We start from the raw sequence: 16,548 nt of genomic DNA, 5'->3' as shown, positions 1-16,548 counted from the left end.
CATTAGATGAATTTGCCTGTAATGATACTGAAAGGACAAGAAAGGCTGTTACAGACATTCAGTCATTAAAAACACACCTGAATAAACAGAAAACAACCTCTGCCTCCTGCTTATAGCAAATGAACACATTGTGTATTCATGGTTTAAACCCACACCTGCTAGCTTACATACATAAAGTGCTAAAGTCAGTAAAAACCCCTCGTTGAGCTGCGTTTCCCTGCCTGCTAACAGACTGTGGCGGAGGCTCACAAACCAAACTCAAAGGCGAACGAACGACTGCCGTCCTCAGCGGGGCTTTTTAAGATGGTGAAAGGTAAATCTGGATCTAATTAAAATGACGGGATGGGTGAAGTTCGTCTCTCTCCTCCACACTGCCAGTGCTCTCTGGGGCCAAAATAACTCTCATAATTATGAGTGAATTGATCGTTGACTTTGCCTCCATCAGGAGAGGCTCTGAGGAGGACGGTGCAGAACAGCTTGTGAATGTGATGCACTGTTTAGTGTGTATATTATTTCAGCAGTGCTGTGCACAGAGGCAAGCCCAAGGAAATTTACTTCAGCCATTTGCTGTTGACTTCATAAATCACCAGGCGAGGCATCGTGAGTGAAAAGTGTTTCTTTTCATACAATCGCATGAAATCAAGATGCAAAGGTTAAGTTATTGTCATTTTTAGATAAAATGTGTTGTTTTCAGGGATGGAAATATCAGCTGAAAGGTCGAACTGGTCAAACCATATTTTAAAAAACACAAACACAAAGTTTTTACAAATTAAGTTAAAATGTACAAAACAAAACAAAAGACATAAGTTGTGTGGAAGCGTGGGAGTTGCTGTCGTCATCGTTGCTGATTAAAATCTGCTTGACTCAGGCAGAAATGTTCATGGACGAGGTAAAGTTTTAAAGTTTTATTCACATCAGGTTTAGTCTTGTTCTTCCTCAGTGTTTGTGGGATAATCTAAGTACACAACTCAACATAATATATAACTTAGTTCTAGCTGTTCATAGACATTTTAACTCAGAGGTGTTATATATTATGTCTATTACAAGTTAGTTTGCTTTCAAACTGAACGATGTGTTACCAGTTGAAGTAATTGTTTTAGGTTGGTCCAACAATTCTCTTTTTCACAACTGTCCCCTTCAGAATAAAGTATTATAACTTTGATGATCCCTTAACATTTCATCTTTCATTTTTTCCCCCAAGAATTTGATTAATGTTTAAACGCCTGCTAACATCATTTTCATCAGCCTCAGCTAATTGGCAAATGTTGACATGCTAACACTCCGAGATCACGGCTGCCAAAATTGAGGTCTGCGGGCAAAATTAGCCACAAGGTTCAGTTTGACCTGCCAAATGTTTCTAGCAAAAAAAACCCTTACAAAATTATAATAATGTTAATGTTGGTTTATTTCTGTGAGCTAAAAATGTTCTTTAAACATGTAGGATCCCTATTTTGAATTTTTTTTTATTATCTGGGCACAGCGGGCAGAGTGACACTTTGTGCAGGGATTCAGTCAATTTAGGCAACTTGGGATACTCGTACCATTTTGCCACTTGACAATACAATAAAAGCAGTATCTTCTTCTCATCCACTCAGGAGTGGCGGACCACTAAGACTAACAGGGATGGACACAGAAAAAAACTACAAATGACCCCCCTGCCACCACTGCTGCAAAACAATTACAGAGGAAACACTGACAAGAGACAAGTGCTTTTGGCCCGTGGCCCACCTTTAAGTTCCCGTTTTGACCCTACAAGGGAGATTGTTTGAACACCGCTGCTCTAAATCAAGATGGTGAACATTATATCAGCTAGACAGAATGTTAACACTGTTATTTTGAGCATGTTAGCAGGGTGACTGTCACTACTTGATGTGCAGATCTTGGACAGCGAGGTACGGCAACACCACTAAGACAATGATTTATTGATTTTATGATAATGAAATGGCCTGTTCATATTAAATTGTCATATCGTTCATATTATCTTAATTTATATGTCAATAAAGGACCATTAAATTTAATTGAATACAAAAATAAAACTTGCTAGAACAGGCAACAATGCACAGCCATCCAAACCACAGCTGTGCCTAAAGGTACAGCCTCGCGGATGTGTTGGCTTTTGACTCTTCGTGTTGTTATTTAAACTCAACCACCTCGAAATTAGCTACGTAACATTTCTTTTTCTGAAAGTTAACAATACGTTCTCATTAGAAAGACTCAATTTCTGTCTTTCCATTGTATCTGGCACTTTAAGACCTTCACATGTATGTTCACTTAGTGGGTTTGAACACCTTGGAGACAGCAAATGCTCCTATTTTATCTCCCTCAATCTCCTTCAAAAGAATCGCTTGTTATCTTACAAAAGAGTTACATGTTTAACATTTCTCCATCTGCATTGTATAATTAAAACTAAACAACAGAAAAGAATATCTTTCATGTAGATTGGAACACAAACTGACTTTACAGATGTCGTTATAGTCAATTATCACTGCACACAACAGCAGCAATGAACTTCACTTAGACTGCTCTAATTTGCACATTTCTCATGAAGTACCACCTGAACGTGTTATAAACAACATAAAGAGAATGGCACTTAGCAGAGCACATACCTTTGCCAGCGCTGTGTGTGCACCTGTCGACATACACTGTCAAGCTATGCCAGAACCACAGATTGGATTTTCAACTCATTTAAATCACTTTAAATTACCAGCTTATTTCACAACAGGAGGTCCACATTCTGTCACGACTGCAGCTGAAACTGGATGTGAGACCGGACACCTTTATCATTTCGACCAATCAGCACATATCTGTACCAATTAGCTCCATACATTTGTTGAGTAAGCTCTGTACAGTGCACACAGGCACAGAGAACGTTGCCAAGTTTAAGAGGAGCAGTTCATTTATCCGGTAATGAGCTCTTCAGTTACTCCATATTGTTTGTTTTTGGGCCATAAATAGACAATTTTCCTCTTTTGATGTCTGTTGAAAAGAGCTTATAGACACACAGTCTGATAGTGTTATGTGATTGACCCATTTAAAAGTGATTTTAAAGTCAAATTTGTGAGGAGCCACACGCAGTTATGATTAGTTTGAGGTCTAGCTAAAAGTCACATAGCTTTAAAGCAGGCAAAGATTGCCCATAAAATGTTAGCCTCCGGAAAGTGTAACTGTCCTGAGAGTCCTGAGAGATCCATAGTACTGTTACGGTTGAAGCTAGACCCACAATGCAGTAAGCCTAGCGTAAAGTCCCATTCATTCCTATGAAAGCTGCTCAGTGGCACAATGTGCTCAATGTGTGATTTTAGGTGGCGTTGTACAGTATCTGTATGGATTAAACAACAAGATAAGCTACAATATGTAAGATACAACAGAGTGGTGTAGGGATGACGGTAGGCTAACCTAGAAGTTAGCATCACCGTGGATCCCTCAACAAAAAGCCTATGGGATTTTTCCATTGTATTTTGGATATTTACAAAAAAATAAGCTATGTGGCAAACACAAGATACTTTATAATACTTATACATCACGGTCAGCGAGATAGTTATCACAAATTTTAGGATTTCTAAGGCATAAATACAATCGGCAAAAGTAAAAAGCTGAACATAACATGAGCTATAAACAAGCTACACAGTGGTTGCAATACTTTAGCGTCACCCCACAAGCATCTTACTACTACAAACTCTTCATTGATTTACAAGTTGTAAAGTGAGAGTAAGAAGTCTGCCTGTAAAATAGGATGAGTAAGTACAGTAGATGAGTCACTTTATGCTAACCTAGGCTAACTGCCTCTGAGCTAGCTCTGTAGTAAATGCACAAGCATGTTTAGTGGTATCAGACTTTTCATCTAACTTCCAGAAAACAAGTATATAAGTATATTTCCTAAAATGTTAGACTATTTCCTTGATGGAATCATTAGAGTTATTCTGGCTTCATTCTGGGCTCACAAAACAAATGTGAGTGTGAGAAGGTCTTCAGAGTATAGAGGCTACTTCATTTCCCGAAGCTATAATTTGTTACTACAGCAAAACCAATTATAAAAGTATTCGGGGACACACTTGCATGAAGTATTCACTTTCATTTTCCAGTTTCTTTCTTGGTTCTCTGTCAGAGTAGAGAGCGTTACCCCGTCAGGAGCTCCACGTGCTCCCTCTGGGGGCTGTGCGACTCTCAGTCACACCAGCTCTCATCTGGCTGCTGTCAGACTCCTGCAGAGATGCTGCTGCCAGGACCAGAGAGTTGAGAGATGACACGTTTACTGCTGCTCCTGCAAACTTAATTGGGTGTTTGTCCATGACAGGTATATAATGGAGACAAAGCTTTCTGCATACGTACAAAAGTTAGAGCAATAATGTTTTGTCTTGTTGCTTTCTTTTATTTCTAAATATGTTCATTTCTGTCCTGGGAAAGAATTCTCTTGACATTAACACATTTTTTAGCATCTTACTTTACTTGATGGGCGTCAGAGCCAAAGGATGGGACAGGTCCCACACACCTGTTTACATGATGTCAAAAAAACACAATTTCTTTCAGCAACATTAATCAAAAGTGTTTAGCACTTTTCCATAAATTAGGCTTTCAATAGCTGCTAGTGTTACTAAGCAAAGGACTTGACTTCTCTGGTCCAACCCGAGTTCAGCAATTAGCTTTAAGGATGTCTGTTTTTATCTCTCTTTCTTTGCTCACGCAGCAGCTTCAGCAAGGCCGACTGTAGTGAAAATAACAGTAAAATAAATTGGTACAACTGAGAACAAATACGATGGCTGAGCCTGTTTGTGCTTCAACGCCCTGGCATGAAGTGTACAGGTAGTTTATTTGAAGAATAAGGCTCACACCATGAAATATGACTCGCACACAAGCGTGCACACACCTCCACCTCGGCAGCGGCGGCCTGTCTGAACACATTCGCTGTAATGTGGAGAAATGGGACTAAGAGAGAACAGAGCAGTGTCCTGCGATGTGGTGGGGAGTGAGGAGGGGAAAGAGGCGTGATAGACAACAGAAGTTGTTAATGCATCCCTGTGATCTGTGGCCTGAGAACAGACAAGTGGCACCACAGAGGAAGAAAGACAGTAAGAGAGAGAACGAGGGATGCTAATACACAAAAAGGATGAAAGAGATAGAAAGCAATCAGCGCAAAAACGAAAGAGAAGGAGTGAGGGATCGCACCGGGCGAGGCTGACACTTTGTCAGAGGCAGAGCTAGTTGTCAGATGGGCTAATGCCGCCTCGGTTCAAGTCCCTCTTAAAGACGTCAGATCACACAGGCAGATTGCCCGTGGAGGATTTGAGGCAGGCGCCCGCCGGGGGAGCTGGGAAATTGCATTTGCTGCCTGCTACAAGATCCTGATAAGAGCAGATTTGTTCTAAGAACGCAATGACAGGGCAAGGTTATCACAAAGCTGCCTGCCCTCCCTACTGCAGAGGAGAGGAGGAGAGGGGAGGAGAGGAGAGGAGAGGAGAGGAGGAGAGGAGAGGAGGCGAGAGGAGAGGAGACAAGAGGAGAGGAGAGGAGAGGAGAGGAGAGGAGAGGAGAGGAGAGGGGAGGAGGCGAGAGGAGAGGAGACAAGAGGGGAGGAGAGGAGAGGAGAGGAGAGGAGAGGAGAGGAGGAGAGGAGGCGAGAGGAGAGGAGACAAGAGGGGAGGAGAGGAGAGGAGAGGAGAAACAAGATGATTGTCCACAATTCCTCGAACCAGAACAGCAAAGTGTGCAATACATAACATGTGGAGTACTGGAAGAAGTATTCACATACTTTACTTAAATAAAAGTACTATAAGTGCAAAAAAATACTCCTGAATTAAAAATGTTACTAAAATTTAAGTAGGAAATGTGCTTGAAGTTTTGGAAGTAAAAGTACTCGTATAGATCAATATCATTGTACTATTGGATTTTGCTGACTAATATCTAAATGACTGCAACAATAGTTATGTAGTAAGTAATAAATAGTGTATAGTGTAAATATGAAAAAAAAAAAAAAAAACTTTAGTGCAACCAAACTGAAGTATAAGCATAGTCCTAATTTGTATACAAGTACACAGTGAGTGTATATGTAGAAATGTTGAACTATTATGGCGTGTGTCAGGAAGTCACTTGGCTGTGGTCTGTATGTTGGACGTGCTCAGCGTGCAGTTTTTGACTGGTAGTGTCTGGAGTCAAGACAAGCTGATGAGAGGCAAAGGTGACAGAGAGCCAGGGGAGGTGTGTGTGTGTGTGTGTGTGTGTGTGTGTGTGTGTGTGTGTTTGTATTGCTATGCTTGTGTGGACCAACCCTCGACATCCCACCTTTCTTGTGAGGACATTTTTACATGTGAGGACATTTTGCCTGAATGAGCAGTAAAAATGCTAGGATGAGCTTTGTGTGTGTGTGTGTGTGTGTGTGTGTGTGTGTGTGTGTGTGTGTGTGTGTGTGTGTTTGTGTGAAGCCAAACTCCAGATACCTGCCGAAGCTATCCGTTATTTCACAAAACTCAGGAGTGAAGAGCAGACATACCAAACGTTTAACCTAACTGATGCGGAAACAAAAATAAGTCTCATCACATCAATTAATGTTAAGGAATGCATGATGTTGTTTATCTTTAATCCCTACCGTGTTCAGTACGTGTGAGCCTTTCTTACATTTCAAAAACAACATGCATGAGTCCTAAGTTTCTATTAAACAGCCAGCCTTTGCCACCCGGTTCAGTCCTGTAAAAATCAGCATTATTAAAATGTTATGAATGGTTGTGTGTAAAAAGAGCAACAGCGCAGACAGAGATGTGTTGTGTCTGTCTGCCCGTCAGTCTGATGCCACGTACAGGTCTGTCACTCTCAGTGAGAGAGCGAGCACTGGTCGAGACAGAGAGAGAGAGAGAGCAGCAAAGTAAAAGTTGAAAGAAGGATGTGTGGAGGTGTGAGCTTTGAAGGTTTAAGGCTGTCAGAGCCTTAATCTATCTGTCGCGAGGTGTGTGGACGCCGGGCTTAAAGTTAGCTGGATGTTGGACTGATGTCGTTTAGACAGCAAATGTCCATCACAAGACATTTCCAGCTGACACTTTATTCTCCTGCACACGACTTTTCTTCAGCCACCACTGTACACTGGCAGGGGTGGATGATGTGTCTGATCATGTGCTGGTGGAGGTGTAAATACAACTGTGACAAAACTACACTTCGATAAACCTAATTGTTGTGTTTTCTAAAATTGTGAAAAAGTCTTGTGAAATGTTGTGTCTTCTAATATGTTTTTTTCATTTTTTTAATTGTTTTGTGAAATGTGGTGTTTTTGTAAAATCTAGTTTTGTTTTGTGAACTGATGTGTTTTGTCACTCAGGGCCGCCGCATGTCAGGGTTTAAAAATACCCTCAAACCACCAACTATTACAGTCGACTATAACACCGTCCATTGTAAAGGCACTTGTATCAGATACTGAAACTTTTTGAAAAAAAAGTCGTTACTACAAGTTGGAAACTGACAGTTACAGTAACTCCCATATGACATGAACATGACATTTCTTCCCAGCTCCCTGTTGATGAGTTGAAGTCACCCGGTAAGGTGAAGGAAACTTTAGGATTTGGAGGATTTGCAGGGTACTTTAGCAAAATTTAGGGAGTCTTCAGTCTTCTAAATCACAGACTGCAGTCGTGTACGTGTGTGACGAGAACAGTCGCTCAGCTGGGTTCCTTCACTTCGTTTTTTGAAAATGACAAATGTTTGAAATCCGACGTAAGAGAGAGATGTGATGCTGTGTGAGAGAAAGAGAGAGAGAGAGGTGTGAATTTTCCAAATCAGCAACACAGCCGTGTGGACAGGCTTCTGGTTTGATGTACTGTTTTATCAATGTGTGTGTGTGTGTGTGTGTGTGTGAAGTAGCTGTTCTGACTGGGTGTGATTCAGTGCCTGCGGAGGTAAATTAAATCATTTCTCAAGGCCTCTCCTGTCAAGTCTGTCACACAGAAAGATAACGCTGTCGATGCAGCCTCATCTCCACACAAAACACTGTCGGTGCAGACACAGAAAACCACAGAGAAACTAACTGGTCTTGGCTCAAATTGAACAGTTAAAGGTGCACTTTTAATCAGAAGAGAAAGATCTTGAGTAACTGAGGAATAAAAAATCAGTCAAACAAACTGAATAAACAAACTGACCTTAAAGACAAAGTTTCATACTGTTTTACTTTGTTTATATGTGGCGGACCCTGCCACCGTTCTAGCTTCAAACTTATTTTCCTCTGAGAACAGCTTGTTTATTCAGTTATGGAGAAAATAAATACTTCTGAGTTTCTATTATTACCTCATTAATATTGTAAGTATTACTACTAGTTAATGATTCAGTGCAACCTTGATTAGTTTTTATATTTATTTAAATTTCTGTGACCCAAAGTTAAGACAAATTTTGAGTGAATGTTTAATTAAAAAAATAAATAAATATTGGGCTTTTTTCAGATATACAATGCAGGATTTTCATAAACACAGTGGAATATATGTGAATCCATTTTATTTTTTGTAGTATTAATTCATGTTTAGACTACATTGGTCCAACTTCTTTGAAGGTATTTTATATTTCTCTATAGTGTGCTTACCTGATCATAAGACACATCCAATAATTGAGAGTGGATAAATTAACAGATCATTTGGTTGACTGTACCTCATGATGAGTAAATAAACTAACTTCTGTCATTTTCTGTCTGCATGATGATGTCCTTGCCAAAACCCACTAACATCAGCCTATGTGGGGCTTTTTGTTTGAGATGCTGCTGAAGTATTTAGTAGCATTTAGTGGAGAACAGCAAAGCCGAGCACTGACACCAAGCTGTGGGTAGATAGATGGAGCCCTGTCCTGCTATAAATCATACTCTTGTTAACCCGTGGGCAAGTGAATGTAAAGTCACATCGGCCTCAGGGGAGCCTGCAACACAAGGCTGTTTTCACTTTGGGTGATTCTTTTAGCCTTCAGCCGGCGCTCACGGTCAGATTATGTCCTGAATTCACAGATAAGTCATAGAAAAGACACACGGTGTATTCAAGTGTGCGCATTACAGTGAATGTATGGATGATTGTATTAACAATGGAACAAATGACTATATGCACGTGAAAGGTGATAAGCCCAAAGAGAATTACTACTCAACTATGCAGTTCCTCTCAGCAACTAACTCAGCTAACATATTATAGATGCATCTTGTGTTTAGAGTGCAGAGAGAGATAAAAACTCTCCTGGAAGAACACGGATGCTTGTCATCTTATTTAGGACATGAGCAGTGTACTTCAGCCTCTGTGGTCAAAATGAGTAGTACAAAAACAAACAACCTTACTTTCTTCATGAAAAAACCTTTTTCTTCAAAAAAAACCCCACTTTTTTTTTCAAAACACATTTAAAAAAAAAAAAACACACATTTTTTTCCACTGGGTTCCATACATGAAAAAAATATATTTTCATGAGAATTTATTTATTGTGAATATAATGTTTTTCACTCGGTTCCACACATGAACAACATTTTTTTCGTGAATTTCTTTTTTTATTTTCACACATGAAAAACATTCTATAGAAACTTAGAAAATGGATTACCAGAATAAAAAAAACTACCACTTGCCCCTCAGGGCTTCTGTACTAACCCTAACCAAGAGTTCTTTGCGCCTAAACCTAGCAAGGCCATAAGCACAGCATTGCAACATAACATTGGAAATTTAACCAAAAGAAATGGTTTCAACATATCTGTGGTTTTACAGAAATGTGAGTGGGTTGCAAGAGCCTGCAAGATTGTCCAAATACAAGGGGTGTCAACTGTTGCCTTAAATCAAACAATTAACTGTTGAAATGAGTTGTTCTTACCTCATCATTCATGTTAAGCGATGATCTTGCTGAAGGTCTAATGTAGAACTAGTATTTGATGTAATGATATCACTGTAGAACAGAACTTATAATGGTCTATTTACACACACACACACACACACACACACACACACACACACACACACGCACACACACCTTTCTACCTGCCAATATATCACAGCCCCTAGGTGGGAAGATTGATGGCATTAAATTGCTTCTATCCAGGTTTTTTATCAGGATTTACAGGCGTCGCTGTACCTAGAGCTTTCCAGCACCACTCCCTTCCATAAATCATGCTTTTTCACCTTACCACCACTCTCTCCACACACACACACACACACACACACACACACACACACACACACACACACAGTTTGCACCCAAGCACACACAGGTGCCACACACATGCCCAAACACCCCGGCACACAAATGTACACACGCATAGACTTTGGGATATGGCTGTAACAAGATGGATGACCCCCTTGCCGTCTGCTGCCAAAGCGAACCTTAAACCACACGCACACACACATACACACACACACACACACACACACACACAAACACAGTGACTCAGACGGAGCAACACATGTACATTTTGACTCTGTAATGGAAAATGTCAATCTCTGTCGATGGCAGGCCCTGGAAACGCAGTGATTCCTTCCCTTCCACCCATCGCTCTCATTATAGGAAAATGTCACCTCATTTCCCAACTACACGTCGCCTGATTAATTTCTGAAAAGGGGAACGAGAGAGACAGAGATGGTGAGATGGAGAGAGGTGGCATCTGTTCACGAGACTGTTTGCTGGTATTGTTTTGGGGATGCAGGTTTGTGTAAGTGCGAGTGTCCTCAGGATGCAGCGAGGTGGCTGATCCTGACCCTGTCTGTGGAGGGGTAACCTCAGTAGTGGCAGCAGGCTTAGTAAGGTGGCCCAGACAGTCTTCTTCTCAGTGTCAGCTATGTACTATACGTCATTAAGCACTCTTTTTCCATTCTATACATAATGTAAATGCAGTCCAGGAGAGACTCTCAACGTGTGTGCCATTATCCCCTTTTATCATTGCATGTGATTACTGAGTGCCGCTTCTGTCTCTGACACCGGCTTTTCATGTTGCCTTCAAGTGCGACCATTCAGAGCATCTATAAACACTTAGCCCGCTGATATGTCTGCATGTCAGTTCTCTGAGCTCTTGACAGCAGAGGAAATGCTATGAAAGAAAATAATTAGGGCACTTTCAAGGCTAACGCCTTTCATATTTTCATTCAAGCCCTGAAATCATGACCACAGGTGACTGTTGGAACGCAGACTGACTGGAAAATCATGAGCTTCAGCTTCAGGTTCTTTATCATGACAAAGTTGTACAACACTCATGACTGAGCAATGATGTTGCTCAAATTAGCAACTTTTCAGACGAAACAGGGAACATTTTCCATTTTTTCTAGCAACAAATAGGGATTCTTTGAGAATGTATTTGGAAACTCTGAGCAACTTTTGAGAACTGGTCTATAAAACACAACTACACTGGATGGGAAAACGTGGGTTACAAGATACAGCTAGATAAGATACATTGTTAGGATGCTGGTTTTTCTTGACACCTAGCAGAGATGGCTAGATGGAAACTCTCAAGGAGACACTGAGGCAATTTCCAACTGAAAATCGATTATATTTAACACCATCGGGACAATTTGCAGCCGTGTTTGTGGAAAGAAAACTGGGTATTTTTATCAAGTAGTTAGACTGGGTATTTCTTGATGAGACATCAAAACAATTAACAGCTGAAGACTGGGTATTTTTAACAAGGGGCAATTTGCAGCCATGTCAATGGCGACAAAACTGATAATTTTGACATAACATTGGGACAGTTTCCAGGTATTTTTTCAGCTGTGTTAGTGGCAACAAAAGCAATTTTCAAAAAGACATAGGGACAATTTTCAGCCGAAAACTTGGTATTTTTAAACAAGATTTCAGGAAAAGCGACAGTGGTGACAGAGCCTTTTTGTTTTGTTGTTTTTAACATCAGGAACGTTTCCACTCATGTTTGTGCTGCAAGAACCAGTTAAGCCAAAACATGATCCTTTCCTAACCCTAACTAAGTGGTTGTTGGTCCTAAACCTGTCCAGACCGGAAACATAGAGGTGTCACAACATAAAACTGAAAACTGAACATTAGGAACCGTAAAGTTTCAACATATCCATGGTTTTGTAGGAATGCACATTGCCAACATTTATTATTGCGACTGGGTTTAAACACGGCTAAACATGTCATTGAGAACAATTTGTAAGAAAGCATAAGAAGAACTTCCCCAGTGTCTACCAGCAACTGTAGGCGTGAGGAAATCAGCCAGAGAAAAAAAGATGACGGCAGACAAATGAGGTGGAGGCGAACAGGAGAGGCAGCGACAAGTGTTTTACAGCTGCTAAATAATTAGAATCAGACAGTGGCATTCTCCCTCCCCGCCTGTCATAAACTGGATAATGCAAACAAATGACCCTAAAATTGAAAACTGCGGGACAACAGCGGAGAGTACCCCGTCTCATCAGAGTCAGACACACACGCAGAAATAAACACACACACCTCAGGGCGCTGAAAAGCCACAGTTTACAATCCAAATTATGCCGTGATGACAGTCCAATTCTTTTCAATTTAAATACTGATTAAATTCCCCCGTTGCTTTTTGTTGTCACCCACCATGTAACCTGTCTGTGTGTGTGCGTGTGTGTGTGTGTGTGTGTGTGTGTACTCAGCACAAAATTGAATATTGAATTACTGTACCTTCAATCAAAAATAAAGTTCCCGCTGCCTTGTGTTGAATACCAATATTTCATCAGTTTTCCATGCTGGAGTTATTGTAAGCAAGGCTGAATATCACCTTCATAATCATTACCAGCCTAATGCTGCTTTACTGATGTTAATGAACATCATCTGGGGCTTCAATTGACCATAACGCTGAATAACAGAACTTCACATCTTCCCGGAGAAAGTATGAATGTGTAGAAAGACACCAGAATAATTGCCCGCCTGCTATCGTCTCTTAAAATCTGAGATTGTTTCCTATTCAGCTGTCCAGGGACTACAGATGAAAAATTAAACTGAGGTAAAATACAAATGAAAATAAATGGACAAAGGCTGTAAGGAGGGGGTGGGGATGAAGCAGGGGAGGCACTTCACAAAACTCTGAAGACAAACTATCTACTGTAATATCAGGAAAACTTCTAAAGTTCTGTGAATGGCATCACTTTTTAAAACGCAAAGCTACACTGACTGCACCAGTAACAGTTGCACAGCACCATGCAAACCTTAGGCTATTTCAGTTAGCCTTAGTTTATAGTGCAGTGTAGCCTACATATCAGGTCCTGGGATAAGCTACCAATTCCAGTGCTCCTGGTTGAATGTTTGTTAACCAAACAGGCCAAGTGATAAAAAATGCTTGAAGCAAAGAAAGAGACAAAAACAGCCTTGAAAAAAAAGGATTGTAGATTTTTTTTTGTGTAAACTATTATAAATGCAATTTTAACATATAATGCTTTTTGAAAGTGATGGGGACAAAATCATTACCAAAAATGGGGGACAAAGTAACCTGCCGAGAGCTTTGAGAAGCAACCAGCTTCGCATCACTTCAAGGTCGATAGTATGTGAAACAATTTCAATTCGCCCTCAGCAGCAAAAATCCTCCAAATGATGCAAAATGCTTCATGTTGTATGTTCTCAAGTGGTTCTCTAACACTGTTTCCAAAGTCAAGACGGACCTTCAAATGTCAAGATATACTGTTCTTGTGTGATTTATTCAAAATCTTGATTAATGAATCTCACAACTTTGGGGTTCTGTCTGTAGCCAGAGTATTTTTTTTTATTTCTGTTTTTCCTTACTGGGTTTTTTTCATATTAAAGAAAGTTGCATCAGAAGTGTCGTGGTGTTCTCTGTTTAGGCTGTGATGGACCAATTATAAAGAAAGAAAAAGTTGTGTCCACAGAGCTGTAGTATGAACGAGAGCTTCAAACGACTCTATCCACAGACTGACTGCTCTCATGAATGAAAGGCTGCTCCTCTCTGAAGTGAAGAGAAGTTTGGAGGAGCTTTATTCATTCTGGTGGTTTCAGCTGAGCTGACAGTGACACTTCTCTTTGTTCTGTCGTTCCTCTGCAGCCTTCTTACTTTCTCTATCAGCTCAGCGATGCAGGAAGTGTACAGTGAAATTGAAACACTGACAAAGAGAGATTTAAGATGAGTTTCCTGCGTGTGTGTTTGTGTGTCAGAGGTGAAGAGTGTGGCTTATTTGCCAGCCCTGTTCCTCCTCCTGTGTGACAGATGGGAATGTTACCTGCAGTAGAAAGATGCATTTTATTCTGTTTAGCAGAAATATGCCAAGAAAGAGTTTTATTTCCGAGGGCCAGAGCTCAACTTTTTAAAAAACACACACTGCGAAAGAAAGGACGGATGTATCAAGAGGAGAAGATGAAGATATTTTTAGATGCGAGTCTCATTTGAAATATTTGTTTTCTATTGACATCACACCTGACCAGATTTGGTGATGAACTCTTTGATAAATAAACACTTTATACTTATATATGTATATAATGTATTGATTATTACAATATTGATTTAAACCACTACCTGGCTTTAATAATTCATTCTATCCATATCAGCAGGCTGTCTGCAGGTTAACAGGAAGTCTGGCCGTCTCCAGCCGTGCTAATGAGGACAAAATTGCGTGTTGCTAAGGAGACTTCGGGACAGGTCCTGCTGTGTTTGTGGCAATTAAAGCTGGATATTTTTAACTGGAAGTCAGGCCATCTCCAGTCATCTCTGTGGCATCAGAAGTGGAGGTTTTGAAGGAGATCTTGGGACATGTCCAGTCATGTACGTGGCGACTGAATTAGGTATTTTAAGCCAAACCATGATGGTTTTTTTTACCGTGCCTAAACCTGATAAATTGAACATAAACAGATGTTAAGTTACAACATAAAGAAACACACAGCTTGAACATTTTCAACATTTATTCTGGTGATTGGGTTGGAAATGGCAGCCGTTTGATTGACACCTCATTTAACCAGATAGGAACATATATGCCCGCCCTGGAGCCAACAACAGCCAAAGAGTTACTGCGTAGACAGGAGAAGCTCTCTCTGTTCCCTCGCCTCTCTCCTGAGCCACGTAGACGCAGGTAAATTATTCAAGTTTATGTAGTTTTATGCATTTTGCTCTTTGTATAGAATGTTTTTCCCATCTCGTTTTTGACTATTTTATATTGACAAAGTTAATGTAAATAAGGAAATTAAGATCAATAATGAGTTTAATACTGCTGTTACTCTCAAGCAGGGATATTTCCTTGGAGAAACGAGTGTTAAGTGTTCCTTTTTTTAGCGATGTCAAATTTGAACTTGGACTACATGATGTGGACCCATTGTGTTTTCCAGCTAATAGGGACAATTACTTATTTACATCTGTTGTTCTCTTACTGTGACATGTGAAAAAAATGTTGTGATCATACAGTAAAAACATGAGAAGTAACACTTGAATTTAATCCCTGAGGTTACATATCATTATGATTTATTTCAGATTTTTGAGATTCATACACATCTTCATGGTGTCTCCACACCTGTGTGCTCTCAGCCTCACCAGTCTGCTCTTCGGAAACAGCCAAGTTGGCACGCGTTCAGTGCTTAATGGAAACATTGACTGTCGGGAGCTGTTATGTACAGTGTGTGTGTGTGTGTGTGTGTGTGTGTGTGTGTGTGTGTGTCAGAGCCTATTGAGGAGTGGAGGGCTCTTTGTAGGCCAGAAAAAGGTAAATGTCACCTTCCCTTTGGGGCTGCAGCTCTCAGACTGTCGAGGGAGCGCTGACAGTGTAACTGTCTGTAAAGGTTGAAAAGGGAAGTCTGTTCTCTTTGTCTCTCTTTATCTCTTCACCTCTCATTCGCTCTCTCTTGTATGTCACCAACCCTCTGAGTCACTCTGACCTTGTTATTGCCACTAAAATTGGGGATGCAGTGATGACAGGCTACATTCATTTCCACTCATTAAAAAGTGGGAAACTATTTATATAAACACACATCAACCGCGTCATAAAAGCACGTTTTTGCTTCTTCCACTCGGTGAAAATTGTCAGTTTTAAGTTGTGAAAGCACCTCAACTGGAGTTTTTCCAAATTAATAAGTTGTTCTCACTTCAGCGTTTCACTGAATGTCATTTGGTTTGTTGCTGTTTTTTCTTTTTTTCCTCTCTCAATCACGTGGTAGGAGGCAATTACAAAGTACACCAGTGATTTCGTTCACACTTGTCTCTCTAATGCACACAGAAACACACACACACACACACACACACACACACACACACACAGGGTCTCGGTGGTGTTGATTTGTTTTCTTATTTTAGAATTCAACTTCCTCCTGATCGAGATCTCATTTCCTGACACTTAACCCGCTGGGAGCTCTGTGTACACGTGTCCGTTTGTGCACGTATGCGTGTGTGTTTGACCACATTGATACATGATGCAGAGGTTTCACTGCAGACAGATGAGATTTTTTTCCCACCAGCAGAAAAACACAAAACTCAATGAAAGTTCATGATGTTGGTAACAAAGAAATTTGTAACCCAACAAAGGATATATCTAATGAAAACTCAAATGTATTATTTCATTACTTTATTATTTAATTGAATTATGTACATTTTTCACCTTAAAATAGCAGCTTCAAAATCATTTTGATGGTACAGTGTCTTGTAAAGGGGTGAATGGTGTCTCTGTCACTTGTTTC

Source organism: Pagrus pagrus (assembly GCF_965226575.1).
Source record: "Pagrus pagrus genome assembly, chromosome: 16".
Classification (NCBI taxonomy): domain Eukaryota; kingdom Metazoa; phylum Chordata; class Actinopteri; order Spariformes; family Sparidae; genus Pagrus; species Pagrus pagrus.
This window is presented reverse-complemented; position numbering follows the sequence as displayed.